Raw genomic sequence first — 15,840 nt, forward strand, 5'->3', positions numbered from 1 at the left:
AATTGCCTCGAGTTGCTTACAGTACGTCTTGCTTTGGGCCGCTTCAAAATGCTGTTACAAGGCAAGCACGTACTGGTCCGTACGGACAATACTGCGACTGTTGCGTATATCAACCACCAAGGTGGTCTACGCTCCCGTCGTATGTCGCAACTCACCCGCCATCTCCTCTTATGGAGTCAGAAGCATCTGAGGTCGCTTCATGTCATTTACATTCCGGGCCTTCTCAATCGTGCAGCTGACGAGTTTTCACGGCAGCAAGCACTTCCAGGAGAATGGAGACTCCATCCCCGGGCGATTCAGCTGATATGGAGACACTTCGGAGCCGCACAGGTAGACCTGTTTGCCTCTCCAGGCACGTCCCATTGCCAGCTGTTCTATTCCCTGACTGGGGGAACCCTCGGCACGGATGCACTGGCGCACAGCTGGCCCCGGGGTCTACGCAAGTATACATTTCCCCCAGTGAGCCTACTTGCACAGACGTTGTGCAAAGTCAGGGAGGACGAGGAGCAGGTTCTGCTAGTTGCACTTTACTGGCCCAACCGGACCTGGTTCCCGGAACTGATGCTCCTCGCGACAGCCTCTCCCTGGCGCATTCCTCTGAGGAAAGATCTACTTTCTCAGAGACGGGGCACCCTCTGGCACCTGCGTCCAGATGTGTGGAACCTCCACGTGTTGTCCCTAGACGGGACGCGGAGGTCCTAGGTGATCTACCTCAGGCGGTGGTAGACACCATCACTTCGGCAAAAGCACCCTCTACGAGGCATGTCTATACCTTGAAGTGGAACCTATTCGTTGAATGGTGCACTTCTCACCGGGAAGACCCTGTGCTGTGCTTTCCTTCCTCCAAGAGGGGTTGGACCGAAGGCTGTCTCCCTCCACTCTAAAAGTATATGTTGCCGCAATTGCCGCACATCATGATCTTGTAGACGGTGTGTCTTTGGGAAAGCACGACCTGATCATCAGGTTCCTGAGGGGCGCGAGCAGACTAAATCCTCCTCGCCCTAACCCCGTACCTTCTTGGGATCTCCCTCTGGTGCTTACGGCATTGCAGAGGGCCCCTTTTGAGCCATTGCAGTCTGCAGAGCTGAGAACTCTGTCGATAACGATAGTGCTCTTAACTGCGCTGGCTTCCATCAAGAGGGTAGGGGACCTGCATGCATTTTCAGTCAACGAATTATGCCTGGAATTTGGGTTGGCTAACTCTCACGTTATCCTGAGACCCAGGCCCGGATATGTGCCCAAGGTTCCCACCACGCCTTTCAAGGATCAGGGATCAGGGGGTTGGTGTTAAAGAATTGTGTTATAATAACCCCTACAAATACAACTCATTATATACACTATAAACACTTTAAAGGAGACAGACATGTAGATGTTTGTGAAAGATGTTTTCTCTGTTTTGGAGGGATGATTATTTTTAAATCATACCCTATGTATTGCATCAGAATTTGTTAATACTTTACTATATTTAGTGGATAATTTTATCAGTTGTTTATTGCAACAATACAAAACTACAATAACTTTGTCTAGTGCTCTTATGAAAGTTTATAGCATGATTTGTGAAAATTTAACTATACTGAATGACAGAAAATAGACTTCTTCATGGCTAGTTTTTGCGTATTTCATTTCATTCTGTAACCTACTTGTTCTACAGATCTGTGTGTACTAGTGTTAAATGCTACTGTTTTTGACAGCGTTGATAATGTTTATGACAGATAATATGATGATAATTTTTGCGTTTCCCTTACCGAATGTTGTATCCTGTCAGCAAAAACCTGTCCATGGGCTTTTTTGATTGCTTTCAGTTTAAGTGCCGGCTATGAAGTGTTGCCATATATTGATACTAAAACAAACAAAAAACTATAAAAATAATAAATAAAAATAAACCGAAATTATTTCCAATCTTTTGCAAATAAGATAAGATAAAGATATCGCTGACTCTAAACTGCAACTTCCTACTTTATTAACTTTCTAAAGTGTTAAATTAAGTGATAAAAGGCAAGTCCAAAAACGTTTATAATAGCTGGATCTGGCAACATGAGGCTGCGGCCGCGCCCTCATTCACAACTCTCTCAAGCCTCGATCACTCCGCCAGCGTCTCGCAGCGATCATTTTCATACCAGGGACGCTAAACATTCTTGCAAACTGTCTAAACTGAATTATACATGTCATGCAGGCATTCATATGAGGAGATTAACAGCAAATTAGTCATTCAAAGAACAAATGTTATTTTTGAACATGAAAAATTTACCGAGGTCCGGGCATCGTTGACCTCATAGCTGGTTACGGGCCTGCCTGCAAGTGCTGCCCTCGGAGGAGGCAGACCTAGCCCTAGCTCTGCTCTGTCCCGTTCGCGCTTTACGCATATATGTGGACCGTACGCAGAGCTTTAGGACCTCTGAGCAGCTCTTCATCTGTTATGGAGGCCTGCAGAAGGGAAAGGTTGTCTCCAAGAAGAGGTTGGCCCACTGGATAGTGGATGCCATCGTCTTGGCGTATCAAACCCAAGGCGTGCCTTGCCCCCTCGGCACAGGCCGTTTCTCTGCTTTGCGTTTGAGGAACAGGCATATCAGTACAAGGTCGACACCAAACACGTTTGCTAGGTTTTATAGCCTTCGTGTAGAGCCAGTGTCCTCTTGTGTACTCGCCTCGAGTAGCCAGTAAAACCATAGGAACTGCTCGGTGTCTCGCTTGCTGTGTCATTCCCCTCTACGGACCGGATACGTGCGCTTATTCTGCTCTTCAGTTCAGTTCCCCACAAGGCGAACCCTGTGGAGTTCCTCCATCACCCTCGGCAACAGGACGTGGCAGAGCGTGCGGCGTAAGGCCTAACACTTGTAAGTACGTCTGTTGGTTGACCCCTGTGCTAGGGTAGGTGTCCATATGTTGTGATCCCCACAGTGATCCCATGTGCGTATTCTTCCACGGTACGGTTCCCCTCTTGGTGAGCCCGTGTCTTTCCCTTGGCAGACTCCGCTCTGCCGTCCCTGCCAGTGTTGCCTCCCTCCTAACTGGGCCGGAGCCACCTCAGAGACATTCCATATGTTGTACTGCCCTTAATGCCCAGTCCATATGTGTAATCTCCACATGATACCTCCCTGCGGGCAGGATGTGGATTCCGCAGCGTCCCTGGAAAGGGTACACTTTCCCAGTGTTATCCAATAAGTCTTACTGTATTGGTCTAGTGGAACAACAGTAATAGACTCTCTCCACGTAAGCCCTGTCCTATCTTCCGCCCCATTTGCCGCGGGGGGACCAGGTGGCTTACTAGGGGCGCTGGAAGGGGCAGCAACAGTAACGCTTTCTTAGGGATCCCAATTCGTTGGTCACCGACGTGACTCGGAGTGACCGACTGAAAGGGAACGTCTCGGTTACGTATGTAACCCTCGTTCCCTGAAGGAGGGAACGGAGATGTCACGTCCCGTCGCCACAGTTGCTGTACCACCGCGGGGCGCCAGGTCACTGGCTCAGCTCCTCAGCGAAAACCTGAATATGCGTTGCACCTGCTGCCTACTTATGCTCGTTTCGTGACGAGCAGCAGCTGGATGCAATTATCGCATGCCAATGTGCATTGGCTCGTTTAGTTTACACTCGAAGTAGATTGGTCCCTCTAAGCGAGATCCCAATCAAACAAGAAGAACAAGGGATTTTGTTCATATGTTCCGTACTGGCAATGACTAGCAGCATTCAAAGGCCGAAACTGAACGTGGGAGGGTTCATGAGCGGGGGAGAGACTTAGTGTGTGCACTGGGATGAGAGACAGCAGAACAATAATACAAACTGTGTTCATCTGCTCTATCCACCCTAACCAGAAACTAAACGTCTGACAGAACATCAGTGCAAAAATGTACAGCAGTTACACAACAATCCTACACTCGAAAATGATAGGGCTCTCAGGCGAGAACCCAATTCGTCAGTCACCGATGTGACGTCTCCATTCCCTCCTTCAGGGAACGAGCGTTACATACGTAACCGAGACGTTTCCCATATTTAATTTTTTATATTTACTGTATTTAATCCCATTTAAATGCTTACATTTGCACTTCAGAGATGTCTGTTTGGAATAAGTATGATAGATTCTATATCTCATAAAAAGCATTTTTTCGTTAAATATTAGAGGAACTAATGATAAAAGTAAAAAAGGAAGGTCCACCAATCCTTGAGCTGTTACTGACTGTGTGTAGCATCTATTGCTCTACAGATCCTTACCAAAATAAAAAATAAAAATCCCAGAGGATTTCAACATTTAAACATTCAACATTTTTTATGATGTTGTATGAATTGCACATGATGGAAGACATAAGCACACAAAAATCTTTCATGGCATTATACTGTAAAACTAAAATGATTGAAAAAATTTACTAGGACCCCTTTAAAGAATGCTGTATGTGTAATAGCAAATTGAAGATGTAATAAAATAAAGGGGACATTTAGAGCACTGAGCACAATGCAGTGAAGAGCTCTTTGATGTGAACACACACACCCACTCTTGGAATGGAAAAGATCTCTTTCTCTCTGCACTAATGTCTCTGTCAACAGTCAGAGAAGAGAGCAGTTAAAAGCAAATGAATTATATGGATTCACATCGACCAGTTGCATAATGAACAAACAAGAAGAACAAGGGATTTTGTTCATATGTTCCGTACTGGCAATGACTAGCAGCATTCAAAGGCCGAAACTGAACGTGGGAGGGTTCATGAGCGGGGGAGAGACTTAGTGTGTGCACTGGGATGAGAGACAGCAGAACAATAATACAAACTGTGTTCATCTGCTCTATCCACCCTAACCAGAAACTAAACGTCTGACAGAACATCAGTGCAAAAATGTACAGCAGTTACACAACAATCAGGCATATATACTGATATATTATTACTATATTTTACAGTTTAGATAAGTCATCAAAATTATGAAGTGCTACAAATGGAAGTACAGGAATTATGCATAACTAAAAAATGTTCAGAACATCAATATCAGATCATACACTCTAGATTAAAAGTAGCCCCTTTTCTAAATTATAACTTCCCGTATTCTCTAAACCAACTTCCGTTTTTAATAATTATTTATTTGTTTATTCAAAAATATTATTATGTTTCTGTAGAGTTGCACTACATGACATTTGAAATTTTACAACCTGAACTAACCTTATCTGATTTTTTAAGAGACTTATTGACCATGACTTTAATTTGGCAGACAAACGTTTTTCACATATTAATAAATAGTGAAGCAGTCATATTTTCCCACACTATTAAATACCTTTTTCTTTTTCTGTTTTTCTTTAATCTGATAATTAAAACTAAAATACTTCATCACTTAAATAAAGTGATTATAAAATAAATGTAAACTGAAATGTATGATTATAAAATAAATATAAACTGAGATAACTGAGATAAAATATAACAATCTTAAACTTATTTTATTTTATTTCAGCTAGTTGCCAATGCATTATTTCATATTTTACTTTAGCTCAACTTGAAGTACTAAAATAATTGGAATTTAATAGCAAAAGACTAAAAAACTTACAGTAAAACCATTTTTATGCATTACTGTGAAAAACTGTTGATCAATCTAATGTATAGTTTTTGGAAGTAAAAGTTGTTGGATTTACTCTTTTATTTTAGTTTTTTCCTTTTTACACTTTGTAAACTGTAAGATTTACAGGTTTTTCTGTAAATGTGTAAATTTTTACTGTATTTTGTACAGTATTCTGGCAACCACAGCTGTCAATTTTAGTTTGTAATTTTTTTTTTACCAGTGTACGTTTAGAATTTGTTATTAATAGTTGTAGATCTTTTCGACCTCACACATCTTTTATTCATTCTAGCAGGTTTATTAACCACCTCTCTAAACATAAACACCCTCTCCAAACCGTCACTTTTCCCTAACGAAGTCTTTATGTTTAAAGCAGACATGCTGTCTGGACAGTGTCTCTGTCCAAGGGCCTCCAACCATGCTACCGGTGAGGGCACATCCTGTCCCGGAGCAGGGGGAGCTCTGGTCGTGGGAGGTGAGGCAGGCAGGTTAAAGGTTAGCGCCCCTCTCTCTTAAGTTTTAAAAGGCTAGGACACTGCTTATAGACCTGGGTCACTAGCCACTGACTTCTAGTGAGACTGCTGAGCCTCAAGCAGACAGCACTAATGGCTTCCGCAGCTATAAAAGGCTGAAAGTGGAAACGATTAGCGGGCTCATTTGAGGGGCGATGCATGCTACCGCAACAACATGTTGGGCAGCATCATGGTGGAGACATTATATACACACAGAAGCACAATTGGACTTAACAGCCATGGATTGATTTCCTCATCAATCACCACCACAGTTCACTTAGCATTTGACCTATATGAGCAAACAAGGACTCTGTGTGAGCTCACTACATACCTGAGCGGCTGGCTATGGCCAGTACAGAGGGACAAGCCCATCAGCATCAAAAGAGGGATGTACAAGGAAGAAGCTTTGTGTTTCATTTGAAGCTCATGCATTAGATCATCATATTGAGAAATAGGAAACTGCAATATTAAAGCTATTTTCAAATTCAAACAAAATCTGTGAATGGAAAACATCAGATCTATGCAAGCAGATTGTGCTTTTTCCTAATTATTGAGACAAACACATTCTGAAGCAGAAAAGATAATGTGCAACATGGTGAAGTGCTTGTGCTAATATTGTATAAAATTAGTATGTGAATACATGAATTAATGAACAAACAAATAATTGATTTAATAATTGAACAAATGAACGACTGAATTAATGAATGAATGAACTAATGAGGGAACAACTGAATTAATGAATAGACATATAGATGTGTGCATTAACCAACAGTTTAAAAAAATTTTTTTTTAAATTTATTTTTAAATGCAATTTTCATCAGAATATCAACCAATGTTTCTGTCCATATTCATTAAAAATGACATTTTAATTGTTTTTTATTAATTATACTATATTTATAACTATATTTATATACCTCTTTGTTATATTTATACCTCTGTTTTGCTTTTATTTTAATTTAAATATCATGTTTTCACTGTATACATATACATGTACATATATATTTAAATGCTAAGTTTTGTGAAAAGCATTACATTTTTTTTTTCTTTCAGTCTCATTATTTGAAGGGCTCTGTATAACTTAGGGAATGATCTCAATCAAGTTTTTTTTTTGTTTTTTTGCAGTATTTGTCAGTTTTTACATTATGTTTATAATTATATGGACCTCAACCTATAACTCTGTTATAGGAAAAAACGTTGCAGTGATCAGTGATACGCAGTGTTGGGGAAAGTTACTTTTAAAAGTAATGCGTTACAATATTGCGTTACTCCATAAAAAAGTAACTAATTATGTTACTTATTTATTTTTATTCATTTTGAGGAATACTGAATCTGTGTTTTTTAATTTTTTTTGTGAGTGAGATGAATTCATGCATATTCATATTTATTTTAGAACTACAGTAACATCTTCTGATTTCTCAACATGGGGACAGGAGAGCTGTCAATCAATAAATTGGGGAAAAAAAGTAACTTGCGTTACTTATTTGAAAAAGTAACTGTTTATGTTTATTTTCTTGTAAATTAAAAAGTAATGCATTACTTGAAAAAAGTAATCTGATTACGTAACTCGTGTTACTTGTAATGCGTTACCCCCAACACTGGTGATACAAAATTCTTCCCTACATATAGTGTAGCTTATACTGTAAATATAGCGTAGCTTGGTGCAATAATATTTTCTAGTTTTTGTCGCTGTTACCCATTTTGGCACAAAAAAAGCCTTGACACATTAGGCCTTAAATCAGATAATATGATTTCTTGAAAGTCCCATAATCATTTTTTTTATGAAATATAGAATATTAGGCACCAGTGTTGGGTAAATTACTCAAAAAAAGTAATCCACTACAAATTACTAACTACTTCTTTAAAATTGTAATTTGGTTACATTACTGCATTTAAAAAGTAATCAGATTACTAATTACTTTACTTTCAAGTTATTTTCAAGTTTACTTTGCTTTTCAAGTTATCAAGCCAATATCTTATATCTTCCTGAAACGAGTCACTAAAATGAACGAAGATGACATGAGAAATATTTCTAAAGAAAGCTTGCAGTGTCTATTTTCAAATGAAGTAAGGCATGTTGAAAACAAATATTCTCTGATAAAATAATCCGTATGAAACCAACGCGAGGTACAGTCTTTCCAGTCTGAGCTCATCTATAATGTGATCACGCCCACACACATCAGAATCAGAATCAGAATCAGAATCAGAATGAGCTTTATTGCCAGGTATGTTTACACATACGAGGAATTTGTTTTCGTGACAGAAGCTTCCACAGTGTAACAGAATGACAGTGACAGAACAAAAAACACAGATAATAAAAAATAGAACAAGTAAATAAGGAATAAAAATATATAAATTGACAGTTGTATGTGCAGGTATATTACAATAGACAGTTTTGCATGTACAGGTACTGTATATTATGTGCAAATTTGAGGTGTAGACTGAGGATGTGTGTTAGATAAATAAGTGTATGAGTGAATAAATAGTGTGTGTTCCACAGTTATTGTTAAGTGTTCATGAGATGCGCTCTATAATGCGCACATTGCGCTCTATAAGATAATCGTCCACGTGAAACCAGGCTTGAGATGCGCTACTCGGCCACCTTTCGTTTTTGGAAGAAGACGCGCTGTGAGGAATAAGCCTTGAATTTACCTCAGAAGAAGAATGCGATGCGAAGCGGCTTAATCCAGCGGAGGAGCTCATTCTGATGAGTCATTTATTTTTACTTATGTGTTACTGTGACATAAACTTGTACACATTCACTTGTTGGACTTTTCCCAATCTATAATGCCAGACTAAAATATCTGAAATCGAGTGCAACATTTTTAAGTATGATAAGCAACCTGTCATTAAATCTAAATGTTGTAGGACTCATCTGCATTTTAGCTCGCAATCTCCGGTGATTTATGAAAGGGCATACTGACGCGCAAAACATGATTTTTACTTCATGTTTTTAACACTGCATTTGTAACTTAAGTAACGTAATTTGATTGACATTAGTAACTGTAATCAAATTACATAAATTTATAATGTAACGCATTACATTACTGCGTTACCAGGAAAAGTAATCCGATTACAGTCTACTGTGTAACGCATTATACCCAACTCTGTTAGGCACAGATGCTGCTGTTTTCAGTTAATGTACATGAAATGAGTTAAGAATATTTCATTCATAAATAATAAGGACTTCACTAAGGCAAGTTTGTACTTGTTGCCGGTACCAACAGTTTGTTTTATCTGCGTCTTGTTGCGATGTGAAGAATGAAGTCAAGCAGTTCTACATGTGTTATCTCACAAACAGATAAACCCCAGTTACTGAGAACAGCATGAAGAGCTGCACATAGGGAGATGTCCACGCTTACGTAACAAAAAGCCCACTCCGGTCTGAACATGTCATAAACCATCCTGCTGGGTTCTGATCCAGAACAGCTAATCCTGCGTTTAAGTGGGTTATTCAGCGCCAAGGACACAGAGTTCCTCACCTGCTCGCAATGAAGATATGTGTCTCACAGTACCCAAAACATCTAGCATGGGACCTCTTACTTAAATTTCTGGAAGAACCCCATTAAGAAATAAGAAAGTGTAGTTTTAATGGTTATAATTACGCCAGGTCATTTTTTCAATGAAGTGTAGAGCTTTACCCATTCAAACCTGGCAGATCCCCAGTGATTCACTGAAACCGCAAGATCCCGAGTAACTCTTTCATCAGTTTAGCATAGCCTATATCTTTTGTGAATGAACCAGCACATGACAGCACACTTCGGGTGAAAGGGGTGATGATAAGCAATTGACTTGCGGCTGGTCAATGTTTAGCTTGCGTGTTTCAGAATACACCAACACATGATCAATGGTTTGGTTTGTGCAACAAAGGCAGTCCTGTTGCTTGATTCACAAACAGTGGACAATGTCTCGAGGGCATCGGGAACTTTGCAGGGGCTGAGGTGCTATCAGTCATCATGTGGGAGATCAAAGAGCAGCCTAGAGACCGTCAACAATGGACGAAAACCAACAAACTGAATGAGGGAGGAAGGGAGAGAGGGAGAGAGAGAGCAGAATGACGCAAGGAGAAATAAAATCAGTAGGTCATTGAATATTAACTAAACCATGTTTCCATTGAGCCAGTCAGAAGGATAAGGCTTTGATGAATGTTATCTAAAAGGGGGGGAAAATGAAATCACTTTAATATCGATATCTAGTATCTTTAATATTTGCTTTTTCCAAACACAAATTAGATGTTTCTACCAAGAAAAATAAGGCTGAAAATTTCACACGCATCTTCTCTGGAGTTTCAGAAGAAAGAAACTGTACTGAGTCTCAGTCAAAAGTTGGACTTCTCAAGATGAACTCAAACATTTCTCAATTAACTGTTCCAAAAGCAAGTTATGTGAGCTATGCTATCCATATCCATTTTACAGCTTTGTGCTCTTATTGTATGCCAGCAATTGTCTCATTTGTGTTTTTTTTTTATTTCTTCAATTTTTTTTAACATTTTTTTTTTTATATAAATATTTTTTTGGTAAAATTATTACCAAGGAAAACTAGGAAAATGCCTACTAAACTAAATTAATGATTAAAAGATAGAGGATTTTGTGCTTAAAGAATGACTGTCCTATTATATCCAATTATATATATATTATCAGTGATGCTTATATTATATTATATTATATTATTCTCTTTGGACTTGGGCCAGTATAGCAACTGCCTAAAACACTGAAGTAATAACACAGCAATGCTCTGGAAACCACCCAAGCACTGTGGTGACAAGTTTTATACCAGCAAACTACACTCATATTTTCTTCTGAAACAAAAAGGTCATTTATGTATAGTATATAGCATATCTTTATAGAATGATTAAAAAAAAAAAATTCTTGCAGAGAAACATCATTGAGGTTTCCTCGCAGTGGCATTGACCATTTGACTATATGCAAGTTAAACGTGTCACTCCCTCCAGCCATGTTAACAAAAGACAGGGAAGCACAGCCTGATGTGAGACACAAACACATTGTGCCTGCATGTGTGAGTCTGTGTGCCAAAGACTGATGGGTTTTTATGGCCTCTTGTATATGGCAGGAATTCAAAAGCTCCTGCCAATGAAACTATGAAGCAATTTATCAGGGGTTATCAAACAATTATATCAACATTAAGTCACTGCAAAAACGCTCAAGTCTGGCTCCATTTCAAAAACCATCTCAAACATGATGACAGATTTAAATAACTAGATCTGTGAAGAAAATGTGAGCGAATGTGTTTTTGAGTTTTTTTTTTTTAACATTGTGAATATTAATGGGGTCCAAAATAGTTTGGACGTGAGACACAAACACATTGTGCCTGCATGTGTGAGTCTGTGTGCCAAAGACTGATGGGTTTTTATGGCCTCTTGTATATGGCAGGAATTCAAAAGCTCCTGCCAATGAAACTATGAAGCAATTTATCAGGGGTTATCAAACAATCATATCAACATTAAGTCACTACAAAAACGCTCAAGTCTGGCTCCGTTTCAAAAACCATCTCAAACATGATGACAGATTTAAATAACTAGATCTGTGAAGAAAATGTGAGCGAATGTGTTTTTGAGTTTTTTTTTTTTTAACATTGTGAATATTAATGGGGTCCAAAATAGTTTGGACTGTAATTTTCCTTCACATTACCTTCTTTTGTGCTCTGTAAAAGAAAAAAGTCAGGTTTGGAATAAGATGGAATGACAATGTGTGTAAACAATGACAGAATTTTTTTTGGGGGGTGAACTATCCCTTTACTGACTGTAAGTACTTATTTATTCTTCACTATTTAAGATGCTATTCTTTCATTTGTGTGATTTGAGCATATATATTTAAATGTACATTTCAGCTGGTCACAGAACACAAAAACTAATGCCATTTGATGTCATAAAGCACATTTTTGCATTCCACATTTCAAATTTTGCTGCACTTGTGTCTTTTGCAGTGTCTCACACATGCCATTGCATTGTAAAAATGCAGCTCTCAAGTTAAAAGAAGTTGGACTTAAAAAAAAAACATTCCAGTGCCCTGCGTCTTACATTTTTGCATATCACTGACAGAAGCATTTGACCATTGTATGTACATCTAGTGTATTCTACAGTGTCTTGTGTTGCTGAAAGTAGTTGACCTTATTAAAAAGTACATATCCAGATGGTTTTTCATGCCACTGCCCTGTGTATCATGGTTTTAAATGCAAAAATGACCACCTGCTGATGATTTTTGCATTGCCCTGCACGCTAGATGGACATATTTCACCATTGTTTGATCGTTGACACTGCATTCTAAAAATGCTGTGCTTAAGAGAAGTCAAGCAATTAAACTTTAAAAACCATTTAAAACCTTTGAAGGTTAAAAGTCTTGGTCACCATTTACTTTCATTTAATGAAAATAGCAGTTCTGTCAGGACCACTATCGTCAAAATGATAGATACTTAGCATAAAGTTTGGTTTGGCGGTATGGTTCTGTTCTGGGCAAAAAAACTCCCTGCCCATCCATGCAGCCTGTCATGAATGAGCAGGGAGAGCAGCAATAATAACCCCCCTAGGGTTAACAGAACAGAACAAGGCAGATATCATTAATGTACTTAATGATATTTAAGTGTAACACTTTATTCAAGATAAAGGAGTCTGATTAGCAAGGAATATCAGAAAGCCAAGTCCTGACTGTGGCGAAAGGAGGAGCTGGGGATGGAGGAGGGTAATTTGCTCCGGAGCAAGCTGAAAAGCTGCTGAATAATACTGAATAGAGCTTATATAGGAATGCCGCGATAGGTGTCGTATTCCTATAGGTAGATATGATCAGCTGAGAATCAGCTGATGCAAGCTGGACTCACGTGACCTGCCAGAACTAACACTAACGCTTAATTTCTGTCAGGACCACTATCGTCAAAATGATAGATACTTAGCATAAAGTTTGGTTTGGCGGTATGGTTCTGTTCTGGGCAAAAACCTCCCTGCCCATCCATGCAGCCTGTCATGAATGAGCAGGGAGAGCAGCAATAATAACCCCCCCAACACAAACGATAGGCCTGGACCCCCCCAACACAACGATAGGCCAGAACCGCCCAAACCACAACCGATGGCATTCTGAAAGAAGCATATCCTTCTGGAATAACAGAGACTGGGGCAGCAGCAACTTACAGGAGAAGGCAGCGAAGGGGTGCTCTTCTTTATAAGCAGCTAAGAAGAGCAGCAAGCCCCTTTAATGCAATACCTGAAAAAGATGCAGAAAACCCACTAGAATTGGCAGCCTAGTTTGCAGCAAACATAGCGTACTGCAGCCATAGAAGCGAGCAATGAACGGATCAGAGATCGCAGATTCTACCTGGCCTAAAAGCTTCAGCATCCATTTAAAAGTCTATAACAACAGCATATAATAACTCAAATCAACTCATCAGTTTACAGGTTGGCCGTCTCCCATTGACATTTGTGCTCGTTGTGCACACTGACAGATTCTAACCTTGACGTCAAGTCGTCATAACTCACCACCAAAGTCCATTTCAGGAAATGTCAAAGTTCAAGCATTTCAGTTACCTAAATGTTCCCAGAAATTACATAAGATGTGTGAAAGACGATTGACCAAGCATTGGTCACACCAAGGTCACATGATCTGCGTTCGGGTCTGCTATTGTTCATTTTAAGACCCTTGCGGAAGTTGTCATTTAAAATCTCTGTGTTCGGATGATTTCAACCACAACATGACCTTTTTTTCAGTCAGACATGATTATGAAATGTGTTGTTTCTTTCTGACCACACTCAATGTAGACATCTTAGACAGTCCTTAAAAGGGTCATATGATGCGATTTCAATTTTTCCTTTCTCTTTGGAGTGTTACAAGCTCTTGGTGCATAAAGAAGATCTGTAAAGTTGCAAAGACTAAAGTCTCAAATCCAAAGAGTGGAAAATAATGTGTTTTTTTTTACTTTAAACCGCATAAACACATTTCATTACACCAAATACACAAAATAATGTTCTTTTTAGCAGCATCATATGACCCCTTTAAGGGACGTTTATTGAAAATCCTCTTTTTTCTTTTAGGATGTGTGGAATGTGCTAACTGTGATATCTTCTTTCAACCACAAGACCGTCTGAGCACTACCATATCAAACTGTCTATCTTGCGTTGTAAAAGTACACATTATGGTTTGAGAGGAACTGTTGTTTATTCCTGAGTGGAATGCTAGTTATGCTAAGTTAGGTACAGACTGCATTCACTGAAACTGTTGTCTGTGCAGTTGGCTTTTCTGTGTGACAAAACAAAGCCTCTTAATGATGGTTTACAGTGAGAATGTTGCAGACATAATCAGAATTGTATCCGTGCAAGTACTCTTATTCTCATATGGCCCAGTGACCTGCACTAGTAAAGTCTTCCAGCTCAAACAATCCTGTTATGCATAACATTTTAAATCAAACCAACGCCAAAAACCAAAGATACTAACTTTAAAATATTCAATATTCAACCAGCTAATTTTAATAGTAAAATAATAGTATAAACACTGGAATTAGCATAAGCTGCAACCATTAACACTGGGATTTTTACAATCCAATAATTTATTTTAAATTTTCTCTGAATAGTGCAATTTACCCAAATACTTGACAGTGTTAATGCACTTTTTAGAAACTGTCTATTAACTTTACCTACCTATACAGCGTAGCTAGCTAAGATTTCTTACATTTATTACAAAACAAAACCTAAATTTATTTTTGCATAGAACATTTAACGTTCCACACAGAACATTCCAATAGCACAAAAACTTATATTCTTCGTGGTTTTTTTTTTTTTCATGTTCTCTGGCTGTCAACAGCTAACTAGTCACTTTGTGAAAAATGTGAACAAATTCAGGCTTCAGGGTTTAGACCGGTCCAGTCAAGAATGTGCTATGAGCAGGTTTAGCGAGTTACTTTGTGTTGTTTAGTTATTTGGCGTGTAATTTGGTTGGATAGCATGAGAGTTACTAATCTGATAACATCTTACAAGTGCAATCAGTGTTTTTGATTTTCACTGGGAATAGCTAATGTGCTAATTATTAAAATGTTCCCTTTTAGTATAACATTTTTTCCTCAACACTTGTGAATCCATTCTTTTATGATGTTTGTGCACAAAGTTGATTTCAAATTATTTCTAATGGTCTCTTTGCAACAAACATGCGCTTGCCAGATATAGTTTATGATAACAAAGCTATCACTGAGGTATTGCATGTTAAAGTCAGCATGAAAGCAAAACTGACCCAGTATGTACTACAATATGCTCCCAGTCATAAATGGTGCTGTTGTAGGTGATTTCATTGAATGTTAACTGTAATGCAAGACACGTCTGAAAGAAACGCATTCAGGTTTTAATTAATGTCACATTTATTTTCCATGGAAAACATGGATAGCAGTCAGCAACCAAAACACTCATACACGCGGTACCATAAACAGGAGTGTTTATAGAGTAAGATAAAAATAAATGCAATCATAAAATGTACAAATCTAAAAGTAGATTACCCTGATAGTGTTATAGTGGCGGCAATAAAGTACATAAAAACAGAGGCCGCTTCCTGATGTATAGATGTACAGAGCACAACAGTGACCAACCGCTTAAGGCCTTGGTTCTGGAAGTCTCTTCCCTATTCATTTTCCCACTTAAAAAAAAATACAAACATTGCAATAAAGAATAATGAAAAATAATTGAACCAAATATTCCATCTTAAAGAAAAAGGGGGGGAAATAATAATAAATGGAGCAATTCCAAGCGGGCCCTTGCACCATGGTATGGTGCATATGGAATGAACTTATTGCTGATTTGAAGATATAAAATCGATCAGCT

At 38.7% G+C, this 15,840-nt stretch overlaps 1 long non-coding RNA gene across 1 annotated transcript; it reads left to right on the forward strand.

Annotated features, from left to right (window-relative positions):
• The first annotated feature begins 1,631 nt into the window (after positions 1-1,631).
• Positions 1,632-15,840, forward strand: LOC107746193 (uncharacterized). Its single transcript, XR_001640666.1, has 3 exons — positions 1,632-1,642; positions 7,716-7,720; positions 15,365-15,840. It is a non-coding gene; the product is annotated as an uncharacterized LOC107746193 (long non-coding RNA).

This window comes from Sinocyclocheilus rhinocerous, unplaced genomic scaffold (assembly GCF_001515625.1).
Source record: "Sinocyclocheilus rhinocerous isolate Xijiao unplaced genomic scaffold, SAMN03320098_v1.1 scaffold319, whole genome shotgun sequence".
In the NCBI taxonomy this organism is placed as follows: Eukaryota; Metazoa; Chordata; class Actinopteri; order Cypriniformes; family Cyprinidae; genus Sinocyclocheilus; species Sinocyclocheilus rhinocerous.